Raw genomic sequence first — 14,703 nt, forward strand, 5'->3', positions numbered from 1 at the left:
GCTTTAAATATCTGAAAGGCTTCTGCAGAGACAAAGGAAACATTATTTTTATTGTTTTAAAATTGATTATTATTCGTAGTGGGTGGTTCAGGAAGCAACAGGTTTAAAATTCATAAAGGAGTGACCTTCCTTATGGTAAAGACAGATGAATAATTGGTTAATGATGTAGTATGTAAAGATCTCCAATGATGAAAATACCAAAGCTTAGGCAACATCTGTGACATAGGACATAAATTTAGTTGATTTTGCTTTGGGAAATGAAGCTGGACAAGATGATCTCTTGAGGTACCTTCCAGACCTTTGCCTCTATAAACTGTATTTGAACTGACATGGAAAGTACTGGCTGAATGTTTTAAAATAAAACCATCACCCAGTTTATCTAGGGATCACACGTCCTGTTGTTCATTTCCTATACCAATTGTGGTCTCATCTGGATAAGATTCCATTTTATCTGGACACTGATTGCCTGAGATCAACCCATTTTTGTGCAGGGACACTTGGCATCAGCTGTAGTGTGGCTGAGGGAAGAGGGCTCTGATTTTAACCATGAGAGCTAAAAGCTCTTACTTGAAGGTTTTAATGCTACAACCTTATAGAGAGGATTTGGATTTACAGAATGTTCATAAATGGTTTTATTATCTTCTAGTTAAGGTAATTCAGAAGCTTCATTAGTGAGCTTGGGATGGTTCAGCAGATATGAATTAAAATGTTAAATTTCGAAGATACGCCACAGGATGGGATAAAGCATATGTTTATAACTTGGGAAATAAAATGTGAAAGAAAATAAAGATTACAACAAGCCTGTAAGAAACACAGAGAATTTGTAGCCACAATATTGTTTGTCATGTGAAGGAAACCATGGCATGTATTTCTTAGTAGCGTCAGCTGATGGAGCTGAGACCATATAATGTTCCTTGCCACAAGCGGAACATTTCTAGTGCTAGTTATTGATTGTATTGCTAGTTATTGTGAAAAACATATATTATAAATTGCATTCCTTTATTTTTTTTCCCCTGATATGAAAAACTTGCTGCACAGGAAGCTACTGCCACAGAAATTCTCTGGAGAAACAGGAGGGCACATTTCCTCTCCACAGCCTATGTTTAATCTGCCAAATGATGGGCAGGAAGGCAAGCTGGCTTGTCAGATGTCTGCTTTTTCAAGAATTCCTGTTTGAATATGAAGGCCTGCTTCCTATACAGTCGGCAAGTCTTAGACCAGCTGAGGGAGCGTGATATTCAATAACTATCTTAGTAAATAGATGATATATAGGAGGAAAGGAGGCAAATAGAATTGCAAAAGTTTCAGAATAGTTGTTCAGAATCACTAGTTATGCTTAGTTGAGAGCATGGCAAGGAATAGAGCTGGGCTTTTAAACTAAAAGTGAACACGTAGAAAATTAAATTCACAATTGGTAAGTGTCAGAAGGTTGGCCAGAGTACTAGTTCTTTTCTTACAGAAGTTATCACAGATCAAGACGTTAGAAACACAAGAAATCTATATTTTGTTTCTGATGCAATCTTAATTAGTAGCCTCCAGTTCTGGAGTGCTTTATTTTTACATTTATACTGTTTGTTTGTTTTTAATTTCATATTGAGTGGTTATTGTTTTTTTTTTTAAGTAGATGTAAGATTAATAACCAAATGCCACCTGCACAGCCCACCCCTCTGAAGGTTGCAGTAGCCCCTCAGTTTCCCATAGTAAGGCCTTTCTCTTTCATTCATCTCCCTGGCTCCTGTCTTCCAAGTTCAGTAATTTAGAAATATTAATAATTCATTATCTTGCTGTTCTTTCATTTTCCTCTTCCCAGGATCAGCCATAGCTGAGGTTTCAGCCCTAAGAGAAATGCCAGCCACTGTTGCCCTGAGATCCTCAATGTGCTCCTTGGCTTCTTCTCAGGAAGAAATCACTCTGGAAGGGATGAGCTAGCATCTCTTTTGTGACAGCTGGGTGAAGTGTGGTGTCACTTCTCACTGCTCCTTCTCCTTCCCACTCTTGTTGGCTCATACACCCCTGGGTAACACAAGATCCCGTCCTGGCACAGGGGATGGTGGGAGGCCAGCGGCAGGCAGGGGCACGAAGGGCTCTGTATAACATTCCTCCTTTCCCAGCTGCTCAGCACACAAGTGGTCACTCTTCTCCTTGATCAGGCACCTCTTGTAGCTACATGTTTGGTTTCCATTCTTCTGGACTATCAGTTTTAGACTTTTTCAATGCAGTTTATTAATTTTCTTGTGTCCTTCTATCCCATGCACTTGATTTTTTTGTTTCATTTCTCCCCATCCATACACCTTCTTGTACAATCTCTGCTCATTGTCATCTCCTCAGCTCTCACATAGCCACCGCTTTCTTTTTTGTCCCACCAATACTACATTAATGCTTCTCACCTCTGCTCCTACCTGGATTTTGCTGCCTTTTGGACACCCCTCTCAATCATCCTGCCCATAATAGAGCAATTCTGCTGAAGGCTACTCACTACAACCCCAGCTGTTAGCAATCAATTCATACTATTCCTTCTTTTCCTCTGACTTTTCTTATAGAGACTCATTGCTGTAGTCTGTGTGCTTCTTCTACCCTGTAAAGTAAAAAATGACATTAATACTTGTGCTATTCACAGCATTTCAAACACTGTTTTACACTACACATACTTCCAGTAATGAAATACCAAAATACACTTTCAGTCTGAACGGCTTTTATTTAAAATTGCAAATAAAAGCATGTTTTCCCTCCAAAAGTAGCAAAAGCTCATAGGCAGATATTGCTGTTTATCATAAGGCAATTTAAAAAAATGCTTTCAGTACAGGGCAGTAACCAGTTAGTATTGTGCCCCACAGCAGATTAGATATTGGAGTTTTTTCAGCTCGCTTTCTTCTGAGTTTTGTTTTTGCTACTGCAAAATGGATAGTGCTAAAAAGGAATTTCTCCCTTTCTGCTTTTCTGGCAGAAAGCAAAATAGTCTATACTGAAACTTCTAATTCTGTAATGAAATAAACAAATAAGTTTCTATGGAAGTAAAATAAAACTATAAAATAAAAATAATAAAAAACCAGCAAGCTGTTAATTTGGAGTATTTTTTAATATTAATGGACTGATCTGTAATAATTCATTTCAGCTCGTTCCATATTAAGCTGCATTTCTCTGCTCTCATTTCCTGTTCCTGGTTCAAGTTTTCTAAAAGAACTAGAGAAGAATCTCTGGGAAAATGTAACATTCATCTCTTCTATAGTAAAGTACTCCAACCCCATCTTGCAGAATGTTTTTGTCCTGTTAGCATGCTGAATCTGAGTATATTCAATTGTTTGAAAAGAAATGTCATTGTCCTTATTACTGTGGAAAACAAAAACATCGTGAATCTTTTCAGAATACTTCATATAGGAACTGCAGTGTTCCAGAAGAACTTATATTTTTGCATAGATAATTCATCATGAAATGTTTTTTAGGAAATATTCCAAAAGCTTTTGCCAAACTTCTACTTCTGTGCACTGAGCTCCCTCAGAAAGGAAATTATTTCCATCTACTTTCAAATCACTAAAATCTTAGTACAAAGGACAGGTCTTATCAGTTACAGTCATTCTACAGTTCTTAAACAGAGATAAAAATATTGTAAATGAAAATTCTTCTGAACAAGTAATTTTAAAGGCTGATTGCTGCTACTGCTTCTTATTACACAAACCTGAATATGCTACATTAACGAGCAATACCTCATAAGTTTAAAATTAGCTTTCACTGGTTTTGTAACTGAGCACTAAAAATATTTTTTATAATGATTCGATTTTGTCTTAGTAGCCAGAGGATATAATTTCTGTTGTTCTTTTTTTAATTTTTTTTTTTATTCTTTCAAGTTGCTTTCATGGTTCATATTCCTTTGAATAATAAAAAGGTGTAGATATATAAATACAAATTTATTTAAGAGCAGAGGATCCAGATCAATGAAAGGTTAGGGTGATGAAGTAAAGTAAAAATCAATTATGCTTAAAATAATTATACTTTACAGATTTTTCTCTCCTCTAGTATTGTATTTCGTATGCAGTATTTTAAGTGACTTTGAGAAGAGAATGCTAACAGACACTGGAGAACTGTGACAGTAATTAATGATCTTGGATCCTGGAGGCCTTGTGTGAAATGACTTTCCTTGTGCCAGGAACATTATTCCAAAAATATATGATTAGGCAAAACCTTTTTTTAGCTAGATTTTTTTAGCATCTCTAATTTCTTCCAAGTAGCATGCAGACAGAAAAGGCATTAGAAAATTGTTTTCCCTTGTTTTTAAATTGACCATTCCCTCCAAGACGTCTACTTGATTCAAAGTAAACATCTCTATTCAAGTAGATAAGAGAGGTCAAAATAAGTTGTTTCACATTCAGAGAGCAACTACAGCTCGATAAAGTTTTGGGTGTCACATTTGTTCTTTGCACGGCTAACAAGATGTTATATTCCTGGGCCTGTTGGCATTCCCCTTCAACCATTCACTTACCAGCACCACTTTATTCCTCTTGACCTGGTGCTTTTCAGGGATGAAATAGCAGCTTGCTGTCAGCCAAGATTGCTGATAATCTCTTCCAGTCACTCATCTAACTCTGATAATACCTCAAATTTTCAATTTATGTATTACTCTGAAGACACATGCTCCTCTCAAAAGGTTTACAATCTCAGTGGGATTGTCTCTCTACACTTATGCTTACCCCCATGGTGTGACCACTGATCTACTCTAGTCACACTATGAGCCAACTGTGCTTCATGGCACCTTTCTTTCCAGCTGAGAGTAATGTGTGCCTACTCCTAACTGCAGGGCTTTTCCATGTCTGAGGGAAGGCAAAACTGCACAATTTAAGTTTCACTTTGTACTTTTCATTTTGCTCACACTCTTTCAAAAGGAGGAGCAATTTCTTACGGAATGCTAATGTATTTTAGGACAACAGTTTGTATCTCTGTAGAGAGAAGAGCAAATGAGTGCCTGTGGAGTAGAGTTTTTGCAACAGTCGGCAAAAAAGAAAAAAAAAAGAAAAAAAATCTGCAGAAGATAAGTCATTGAAAAATGCAGATTAAAAATGCTGACTTAAAAAATTCAAAGAAGGGACGTTCTAGAAGAAAGGATCATTTCAGATGGGCTCAGAAAATGGTCAGAAATATTAAGAGTAATCAAAACACAACCAGGCTGACATCTGTTGAATAAGATGATGCTTTTGGTAGAAGCAGAGTGACCTATACTTAAAAGGTGTGCAGGGGAATTCTCACTGTGTGCCTGAGGGCAAATGACCACTGCTGGAGGCCAGGTGCTGGTGGGACCTGCAGTCTGGCTTCAGATGGCCACTCTTTATGTTCCTGCTTTGTACCCTGTGCACATGGCCTTTCACAGGCAGCTGCTGTTGGAAATGAGATGCTGGAGAAAATGATTCTTCATTCTGATCCAGGTGCAGGCTTCTTGTCTCAGAAACTATGTCATGACTGTTTTTGTTTTCTTCCAATGGCACAGGGATGCTTGAACTATTGCCACAATGCCAAAGGGTGCATTTTCTTCTTCTCCACTTTTTTTTCCCACTGCATGTATATAATGTCTGAGAACTCACAAGGCATTTTGAAGATACTTTTTTAAGCCTTTATCTTAGAGTGATGCTGTAAATAATTGAGGCTGGCTTGGTAGCTGCAGCTCTGCTTTGTCTAACACTCAGAGGTCTCAAAATCTGGCATTTTGCAAACGTTGAGATGATTTGTGCTTGTGGCACTTCCTGGTTAACCAGTGCTGTACTGAGTCCCCACAGTGATGTTTCTGAGTGTTTCTCTTCCCTTCAAGTTGCACTTTATCTCCATGCTCCTGGGCTTTCAGATAATTCCCCTCTGCAGTAGAAATGTGTATGAAATCAGGTACTACTTTATAGGATTTCATTTTATTTCATAGTAATATAATATTCCACAGCCTTTAAAATAAAAGCTGTAAAAAAGATCACAAAGCTTAAACCTCCTTATAATTGGCAGGATTAACCGCCTTATATTTAGCATTATGACTGAGCGTGGGATAATTAAACAAGCATAGAAAAGCGTAAGGAAGGTCAGGATCAGGTTTTCCTCTCACAATGTTCTGTCAATGCAATATAATATCCTACCTTCGCCAGTCAATCACACTTCTCTTTAAGCTGATTTCCTTTTTTCCTTACGTGATGTAATCGAAAAAGATGTAATTCATAGAATCTGCTTTACATGTGCCATAACATCAAATCAAAAATAAACTTCCTGTTACTAATCATTTGCAAAACTTGTCTGCTGTTAAAAACATGAGAGTACTGCGATTTAAATCATATCTGAGAAAAAAATGACTTTTTTTTTAACCTAGTGATGTATTTGTTGAACCCCTCTTTCCATTAGGGCACCTGGATCTATAACTTCATGCGATAAAATAAGTGTTATTCATATATGAGTGAACATAGTGTACTGTTCCTTCTTGTGGGACTTACCACTGTTACTAGGGGACTCTTTTATTTTACTGGAAGCAGTTAGGAAAATCTCAGCAGGCCTTGGTACAATTATCATAGCCCCTAGTTTCCATCTAGTGCACTTCCAGCTTTGCTGTTCCTAGCCAGTGGGAATTTAGCAAACTACTTGGACGGGGATCTGGTCACTGAGGCATCAAAATGTACCTTCTTCTCACACACCAGAAGGTAGAGATGTGGCCTGAAAGCTGCTCTGCGCCTTTTCACACAGTGATTTCATCAGGGAAAGATTCCCAGGGTTGAAACACAGTATCCAAAAATAAACACCTTTCAGTGCTTTCATTGTGGGGGCTCGTTGTCTTTCCTCCTTTTGTCTTGACTCTGGAAATTGGGCAAAGTATCTCACAATGTTCAGGAGAAAATGATAATTTTAACTTAGGCCCTATGTTTATTAACTTTCCCTGGCTTCCACGAGCAAAAACAGGGAGTGAGCTCTCAAAACGTCTCTTACTAGCAGATATACCCTATAGGTGCCTGTGACAGAAATATTTGAAAACGTGATTAAATGAAACCACCCAAGCCAGGCACATTTTGAAAAATAAGCGCTGTATTACTTCAATTTGCTGTAAATAGTAATTTACTTGCGTTATTTCCTTTAATTATAGTGTTCCATCTTTACAAGAGGCTGTATTTAGGAACAAAGGGACTAGTGTCACTGTAAGGTGTATGTTATAATAGACACATTTGTATTAGGCTTCAATGGAAACCTGCAGTATATCCAGCAATTCTGTGGCTCTTGTGACAACCAGTCCTTCCCCTTCTCTGCTTTTGTCAATGTGGTGTCTTTTTTTTTTTTTTATTGTGCTCATTTAGGCTCTTTCTGGTTATGGGTTTGTTAATATGTGTGGGTTATTTGTTTGTTTGTTTGTTTGTTTGTTTGTTTGTTTTCCAACCTAACAAGTGTTATATATAATCCAATTGTTCTTCTTTTTTTTTTTTATGCACAGGATATCAAGATATCTAGCAAAGCTATTTATACGCAGTAGGAAACCCTGGGTTGCAGGGAGGGCTAATATGAAAAGATTGACAACCTATTTCTTTAAATGACAAGCTGACATATTTATTTGTATTATTTCACAAAAGTATTCTCCAGACTCATTAGTCACACTAAAACGTCTTTCTCCCTTCCTGCAGACAGAGTGTGGAACCTTACTGCGAGCCAGATTCAGAGAAATAAGAAAACTAAAAACTATCTGGAATCAAAAAGGGTACTTGAGGACCTGCAAAATAATGCACTGGAACATAAAATATAAGACTTTTCCTGTTTGAATACATTTTTATATTGTTGATTTTCTGCAAAGTTAAATTATAGCTACATAAAGGGATTTTTATACTGAAAATCGACTTTATGTTATGCACAAGTTGCATTTCTACTTAATATCTACTCCTACTGGAATACCAGTTCCTATAAAATCTATCTGATCTTTCTACCTGAATCAGACACTTCATAGCTTTTAGAGTATGAAATGAAACGGTCCTTTGTAAATGATAGAGCATCTTACAGTATTTCAAAAGTACAATAATGAGTCTCAGACGCAAACTAAGTTGCCATAAAACAGGCTTATTTTTCTGCACTTAGTGTGACATTTTCCAGTAATAGCATTTTCTACAACAAAAGTGAGAATTCAGTTTTTGCTCAAAGAAATAATCACTTTAGCTTTTCAGTGTGCACATTTTTATCTGTCATTTGTGTAACACCAACATGGATATATAACGTAATTTAGAGTGTCTTGAGCTGGAATTTAAAATAGCTACAGACCAAGATTTGATATTGGAAATAGGAACAATGTGTATGCAAATATCACACTGGAAAAACATGTGTATCTGTTTTGCATGTCATTTAATGGAAAGCCTATTCATTAAGGCTTTCAAATAAAATTGAGTTAAACCATAGAAGTGCTTAAAGCACAAAGGTTTTTCTTTTCATTGTCCATCTTATTTGTATTTTAAACTGATGCTGAATACAAATTCTGAACACTTCTAAATCCCTGGAAATGTAATGGTATTTTGAAATATCTGCCAAATGCAGGGCTAGGATCTAAAAAATCAATGATAGCATAGTATGTTCTGTATGTTCATGTGTATGCACAAGCTCTCTGCCATTCATAGCAGCAATTTGATGATGAATATCTTACAAAGAAGGGAAATTTTACTCTTATTCAAATAATTATTTTGAAATAAGTAAAGGATAAAAATAAAGACTCCTAACCTCATAGATTTGCCATTAATTTAATTAAAAAATGACATGCTATAAAAAAAAATAGTTGTAAAGAAGAGAAACAGGAAAAATATTTTTAAATGCTCCAGATCCCATGCATTATTTGCATTGCACAACATCACTCACGAACCACTCAGTGAAATGTGACTTACTTTGGAGAAGGAGTCAACTGATGAAACATTTTAGAGTCCTGGGGATTTATAATGTCAGCATCACAAGCCCTTCTGAAAATGGATAGCAATTCTGTTGACACAAAAGCAAAAGCTACTTTTCTGCTTAAAAATTATGATACCAGCATCCACTTCATTAAATGCTTGAATGTGTCTTATGCTACATCTATATTACTTGCTTGTAAATTGACTGTTTCTTAATATGAGATGATATAAAAATACTGTCACAATTTCCAGAATTCAAACTTTATGAAAAATACTTTCGTTTACCTTGTTGCTTTCACTTAAAAGAAAAAGCATCATGCTACTTTAGGTATCCAGAATGCTGGCGTGTCCATGCACAGTGTTTTATGACATCTGCATTTTACTGGAAGAGGGGGAGGAACAACACAGTTTTTACATTAACATAGATATACTAGAGAAGTGCCATTATTGAGTTAGCTACCTATTCCTGTCCATTCATGAATGAATAATGTTAGAATTAACATGAGCTATAGTGCATTATTTATTATTTCTCTGGGTTTGATGCTTAGCAGAGGTGCTAAAGGTCTAATGCCTTTTAAATGTAATTCATTTCCCTTTTTAATATGTTTTGCTTGCTAAAAGAGACACTTCAAATTTCCTTTGCTATTGGTATTTTGGGAAAATCTTTCTTAAGTTAGAGTAATATTGAAATTATTTCAAGTTAATAGTTAAATAAATAGAACAATTAATTTAAAGCATGCAGTTATTTAGTTTTCAGGAATAGACCCTGAAGTAAACTTGAAATGTATGTATTTGGTTATAACCTGTACCTGTACCATGAAAGCAAAAACAAAATTATGCTCTTGTGCTCATTTTCTGTAGTATTTATTTCTGAAGGTTCAAGAAATGCTAGCAAGAAAGCATTCAGACTGAAAGCTTGGCACTATTGAAGTAATGGGAGTTTCATTCACAGTAGCACAACCCCTTCAGTGATTGTTTGTTCTTGTTTAAACAAGATTCTTATTTATGCTGTTAAAGACTGAAGATTAATATTTTATGATTCATAATACACGTTGTTGAAGCTTGGTGAAGCAGGCAGTAAAGCAGACACTTCCTAAGAAGCATTTTCAGCACAAGCAAAATTACCCAGACATTGCTCAAAAGAGGCTGTTCAAATGGGCCCGAACAGTTGAGTGATCTGTATAGAAATTAAGAGTATTAGTTACAAGCTGGGAAAACACCCTTTCTAATTGTAAAAATATAGCTGTTGTGTGTCAAGGGCAAATTAAACAAGAAAGCCTCCAGAACCTCACAAACCGCTGTGAGAATGCTTTCTCACCTGTGGGTATATCTGATTATCAGTCTTAAGTTATGAGGCTTTTGGCAAGGTGTGCAAATTCCTGCAATGACTTCAGTCTACTAAAAACAAGCTGTTGGCTAGTGCTCTTGGCAAGCTTAGGGTTTGCAGTGAGCCTTCTGCAAAAAAATGTTTTGGTCCTTAATCATTTTGGAGAACAATTCCTTCCTCAGGGCTTCTGTCTGCAATGTGAGTTGACGTGTCTCTTCTGTTGAGATGCTATGTGATGTGTCCCAGTTAAACACTTTATTTTGGAATGGAGTATTAATTTAATCTTTGAATTTGCTAACTACTTTTTCAAGGGTTTTCACAATTCCTCAGAAGTTCCCTATGCATCTCCATGTAACTTCCCAAATTGCAACTTTCCAGAGTCCAAAGAATAATCTAATCAGGATCATGGAATTGTAGAGTCATAGAATGGTTTGGGTTGGAAGGGACCTTTAAGATCAGCTAGCACCAATGCCCCTGCTATAGGCAGGGATACCTCCCTCTAGACCAAGTTGCTCAAAGCCCCATCCAGCTTGACCTTCAACGCTTCCAGGGAGGGGGCACAAGCACTGAAAGAAAAGCCCCAAACAACCCAAATTACAGGTATGCAGCCCTGCAGTGGACACAAAAAGGTAGGCAGAGCTAGAAGGATCTTCCTTCTTTGAAGATTTATAAGGATGTTTAATGATAAAACTGGACAAGATGAAGAATCACCATACCCTCAAGTTTTCTTCAGATAAAGAATTAACAGGTGCTGTGATGCACATTAATGTCATTATTAAAAAGCATTCCAGACAGCAATAGAAATTGTGAAATTTAACCTTTGCAATTGTGTATGCTGCCATGCAAAAGCATCTGGCTCGTTATGTGGGCTAAGCAGTGAGACTGACTGGGGTTGGTGGGCTGCTCCTTCTGTGTGCAAGCATCACAAGCTTCTCCTGCACTGCCTTCAGTCCTTGCTGGAGAATAGAACACAGGCATTTTTCAACTTGAAATCTCTTTTAGGATCTCTTTTAGGATCTCAATATCTTTTTTTTTTTTTCTGTCATGCCAATGTTAGATGGCGGTACATACATTATCAGTTACGAAATGCAATGAAAAATCCATAGCAACAGTAATCTGAAACTTTCTTCTGTAGAAGGGGGTACAAGAATGGCACATTTTCTATCCATTAAGTGCCTGCTAACTTTGGGAATTTCAGCAGATCACAAAGGATTGTGAAGGAAAGGAGCAGCAATAGTTGCAGCTTAGGTATGGGCATATTCTTCTTCCATTTTATAATGAACAAATCTTAGACCCACAGTAACTTTATTTAACTCCTGTTTATTCTAGTGGTAATTACAAATTTAAGTAAGGGCTAGACAATCAATGTGTGTTAGGAAACTTGGTCTATGTGGTTTGAATAGGATTGTGTTGAAACTTGTTCCCTAAGACTTTTAAATGTCTCTCACCTCAAACCTTAAGGTATGAAACTGTAATGAACAAATAAAGAAATTTAAACTATCTAATTAATTAAACTCATGGAAAATTAGTATTAAAATTGCATTCCTTGCAGTACTATTATTTACAGCTATTATTTTTAATTTTCACGTTGATACTATAAATGGCTTTAATAGCAAGGAGACTTCAGAAAATGCACTTTCCTAACCAGTTTTAGTTTTGGTGTTGCGCTGAAGTGAAGGCAAACAATTAGATTATTATTGTCACTATTTTGTGTGAAAATCCATGTGACCATTTTTGTGTGTGTATGATTTTTTTTCCCTGAAATTTTGGAAGTGCAGAATGCTCACAGAGATTTCCAGCTGTTCCAACATAAAACAAGTGAACAACCACACTCTGAATAAAAAAAAAAATGACCTTGTAGTCAACACTCATTAACCAACCAACCAAACAAAGCAGGGACAAAACAGCAGAAGGCTGCAGTCAGCATCCTAAAGCATATTTTGTCCTGCATCTTGTCATGATTGATGCATTGCACTAGTGGCATTTGACAAACATTGTTTTGCAGGTAGTTAGCATGATGACAAATTAACAAATGAAATAAATGGATCAGAAAGCATTTACACAGTCATTTATGCCTTTCTCTCATCCAGTCTGGATTACTACAAGGTGATCAGAGGCCAGTTAAGAAGAGATATATAAGCTTTACAAGGTGCAACATGCAGCAGGGTGATTAATACAGAAGGATTAATGAACATAATTTTGAATCAGTAGCTTTTGTCTTATGCCATTTTGCTCATTTTGTTTTTAATAGACACTGAAATCATGACCCTTATTCCATAAATCGTCAAAGGACTGGTAATGTGCTGATAGCATTCTTGAAACATCTTTGAAACAACCTCTGATAAACAGGGACAAAAGAGATGATCATCCAGGAGCAAACATCTGAGAAGTAGGGTAAATTACCTTGAATGACGGTCCACTCTATCATGGCAGCAGTGCTTCTGGCTCCTCCATACTTTACTGATTTGGTACTGTAAGTTTCAGTGGACTATTGCTGGAGGGTTCTCAGGTGTGGAATGACTTAGTGGAGAGTCTCTCAAAATCTGTGGTGGAGAATGACACATTTTTCATACGTGTCATCCCTTGGTAAGTGGTAGTGTGCTGCATTTATAGACAGTGACTAAAAGTGCTCCTTTCTGGGAAAGACCTCACAAGATCTAGGTGTTTTTGTTGAGCTGCAGAGGATTTGCCAGGATCAAACCACAGCACAAAAGATGCCCATCACTTTGCATCAGTGTGTGGTGCTGGCCTGCTACAACTGCCAAGATGCTGTTCTTCTGAGGTCTCTTTCTTATTCTGTGATAAACTTCTTAAAATTTGGTTTGTCCACACCACACCACAGGCAGCAGAGATCATGATCCTAAGCATATTCCATGATGCTTACCATTGTCTTGTTTTGTACAAATAATCAGAAAGGAAATTTGTATGGAAAGTATTTTGGGTTCATTCTTTTTTTGATTTTAAGTTTGATTGTTTAAATGATGCATGGTAATTTTTTATGTGTTGTTAATCTGATGTGTACCATAAGATAAAGGAAACTTTTGATCTGACACTTACAGTTTAGCAAGTTAACACGTGTCATCTGAACTGTGGTAACTGCCCAATTTTCTGTTCTTTGCCTGTGGCAGCTGCTTAATAGTTCTATTTAACTGGCCCCCAGAGAAAGCACCTGCAGAGATTTGGTGTACTGCTGTCTCACCCCTTACAAGCATGCGAAGCTGTGAGTTTCTCAATTTGACCACCACAGTTGACTGCATACTTGTGGTATCTTGAATTACAGTGTATATATTTGTATGGAAAATATTGAAAGCCAGCTGGGAAGCTCTCCCCAGTTATAACACTGAACATCTGCAGGATGAGCAACTCACACTCTGGGAGAACATAACTGCCTCTCCGTGCCTATATGACTGCTAGAGGACACATTTTCAGTGGTAGCTGTTATACATTTGTGGTCCCTGAGGTGATGAGGTAGAGAGCCAAAAGTTTGAGGTATGGTAGGGGAGTTGGTATGGGCTCTAGGGGAATGAAGTCTGACACTGCAGATTTGTAACTCATTTTAGAAATTAAGATGCACTATTTTTGGAGGTGTTTACTACAGAACACCACACCTTGTCTGAAGTGCAAAGGTAGAAAAGAGAATGAGGTAATAGGCAAGGGAGTGATGGCAATTGAAGTGCCGCTTGTGCCTTAAGGTGGCATAAACAGGTCTAAGAAAGGGAAGGAAGGGGAACAAAAGGAGGTGAATTAAGCTTTATGTAAGAGCTGTGACTTCAGGCTTAAACCAGTAGCTAAAGAATTAATTTGTAGAACAAAACTTGGCTATTTTGTCCATTAAAATTTAGAAAAAAAATCAGGTTCATGAAAGGCCGGTCTTGTTTAACCAGCCTCATCTCCTTCTATGACCAAGTGACCTGCCTGGTGGATGAAGGAAAGACTGTCAACGTAGTCTACCGAGAATTCAGCAAAGTCTTGACACTGTCTTCCACAGTATTCTCCTGGAGAAGTTGGCAGCCCAGGGCTTGGACAGGTACACACTTTGCTGGGTAAAGAAGTGGTTGGAGGGCCAGGCCCAGAGAATGGTGTTGAATGCAGTTAAATCCAGCTGGCAACTGGCCATAAGTGGTGTTTCCCAGGGGTCAGTATTGGAGCTCTGTCCTTCTCAGTATCTTTACTGATGATCTGGATAAGAAGATTGAGTGCACTCTCCGTAAGTTAGCAGATGACAGCAAGTTGGGAGTAAGCGGCCATCTACCTGAGGGTAGGAAGGCTCTACAGAGGGATCTGGATAGAATGGACAGGGATGAGACACTGGGATGAAATTCAACATGATCAAGTGTCAGGGCCTGCACTTTGGCCACAACAACCCCAAGCAACACTACAGACTCGGGGCAGACTGTCAGGAAGACTGTGAGGAAGAAATGGACCTGGGGACTTTGGTCAACGCTTGGCTGAACATAAGCCAGCAGTATGTCCAGGTAGCCAAGAAAGCCAAAGGCATCTTGTCTTGTATCAGAAATA

Source organism: Meleagris gallopavo, chromosome 3 (assembly GCF_000146605.3).
Source record: "Meleagris gallopavo isolate NT-WF06-2002-E0010 breed Aviagen turkey brand Nicholas breeding stock chromosome 3, Turkey_5.1, whole genome shotgun sequence".
NCBI classification, from domain to species: Eukaryota; Metazoa; Chordata; class Aves; order Galliformes; family Phasianidae; genus Meleagris; species Meleagris gallopavo.